A 2,313-nucleotide genomic window follows, 5' to 3' on the forward strand; every position below is an offset into this window, starting at 1 on the left:
GACATTCCTAAAACTGCCTTTAGAACACACAGTGGCCACTATGAATTTTTGGTAATGCCTTTTGGGCTCACTAATGCTCCTTCAACTTTTCAAGCCCTGATGAATACTATTTTTAAAGACTTCCTCAGGAAGTTTATTTTGGTTTTCTTTGATGATATATTGGTCTACAGCAAAGGGTGGCATGATCATCTGTCTCATCTAAGGCAGGTATTTCAGATAATGAGGAATCATAAACTAGTGGCCAAAATATCTAAATGCAGCTTTGGACAGACACAAGTGGAATATTTGGGTCATATTGTGTCTCAGGATGGGGTTGGTGTGGATCCAAGGAAAATTGAAGCTATTGTGGACTGGCCAAGACCCAAAACACTGAAAGGATTGAGAGGGTTCCTAGGATTAGCAGGGTACTACAGAAAATTCATCAAGAATTTTGGATTTATAGCTCAGCCCTTGACACAGTTGTTGAAGAAAGGAGCCTTTGGTTGGGGGGAAAATGCTGAGAAAGCCTTTGAGGCTTTAAAGAATTCTTTAACCCATCCACCAGTCTTAGCAATGCCAGATTTTAATCTAACTTTTATTATTGAGTGTGATGCTTCAGGTTCAGGGATTGGTGCAGTATTGATGCAAAATGAGAGACCTATTTCCTATTTTAGCTCTGCATTGAAGGGGAGGAACATTACACTGTCGACCTATGAGAAGGAGCTCTTAGCCCTTATCCTTTCTACAAAGAGATGGCAACAGTACCTCTTGGGAAGAAGTTTTGTGATTAGGACTGATCATCAAAGTCTTAAGTATCTACTGGAGCAAAGAATTCACACTGGAATCCAGAATAAATGGCTTGCTAAGCTCCATGGTTATGACTACAGGGTAGAATATAAGCCAGGAAGACTAAATAGAGCAGCAGATGGATTGTCAAGAATCCAGGAAACTGAAGAAGATGCCTCACCTCAGGAAGTGGAAGCTTCAGCCATTACCATTCTTAACAATGATTGGTTGGAAGAAATCAAGCATATGTACTCCACAGATGAGTATTTTGCAGAGCTTGATGCCAAATTATGCAAGGGACAGTTGGAGGATAACAAATATCACAAGAAGGAAGGGATGTATTATTATAAAGGAAAATTTCTGATTAGTCCTACAGCTCAAAATATTAAAACATCCTTACTTAAAGAGCATCACGACAGCCCTATAGCAGGTCATTCTGGAATTGTCAGGACCTTACACAGATTGCGGAGATCTTTCTATTGGAAGGGGATGAAGAAAGATGTTCAGAGATATGTACAAGCTTGTGATGTTTGTCAAAGAGCTAAGGGGGAAAATGTGGCATCTCCAGGACTTCTACCAGTTGTTGAAGAAAGGAGCCTTGTGGGGGAAAATGCTGAGAAAGCCTTTGAGGCTTAAAGAATCTTTAACACATGCCACAGTCAGTGCTTAGCAATGGCCAAGATTTTAAGACTTAATTTTATTACTTGAGTGTAGATCTTCAGCGTTTCAGCGATTGGTGGCAGTTTGATGGAAAATGAGAGACCTATTTCCTATTTTTAGCTCTGGCATTGAAGGGGAGGGAACATTAGCACTGTCGACCCTATGGAAGAGGAGCTCTTAGGCCGCGTTATCCTTTCTACAAAGATGATGGGCAGCAGTAACCTCTTGGGAGAAGTTTTGTGATTAGAACTGATCATGCAAGTCTTAAGTGAATCTTACTGGAGCAAAGAATTCACACTGGAATCCAGAATATAATGGTGCTAAGGCTCCATGGTTATGACTACAGGGTAGAATATTAAGCCAGAAGACTAAAATAGAGCAGCAGATGGATGTCAAAGATCGCAGGAAACTGACAGAAGATGCCTCACCTCAGGAAGTGGAAAGCTTCAGCATTACATTCTTACATGATTGGTTGGAAGAAATCAAGCATATGTACTCCACAGATGAGTATTTTGCAGAGGCTGATGCCAAATTATGCAGGGACAGTTGGAGGATAACAAATATCACAAGAAGGAAGGGATGTATTATTATAAAGGAAATTTCTGATTAGTCCTACAGCTCAAAATATTAAAACATCCTTACTTAAAGAGCATTCACGACAGCCCTATAGCAGGTCATTCTGGAATTGTCAGGACCTTGCACAGATTGCGGAGATCTTTCTATTGGAAGGGGATGAAAGAAAAGATGTTCAGAGATATGTACAAGCTTGTGATGTTTGTCAAAGAGCTAAGGGGGAAATGTGGCATCTCCAGGACTTCTACAGCCGACTTCCAATTCCAGATTATGTTTTGGGAAGATCTATCTATGGATTTTATTACTCATCTTCCA

This window comes from Asparagus officinalis, chromosome 3, assembly GCF_001876935.1.
Source record: "Asparagus officinalis chromosome 3, Aspof.V1, whole genome shotgun sequence".
NCBI classification, from domain to species: domain Eukaryota; kingdom Viridiplantae; phylum Streptophyta; class Magnoliopsida; order Asparagales; family Asparagaceae; genus Asparagus; species Asparagus officinalis.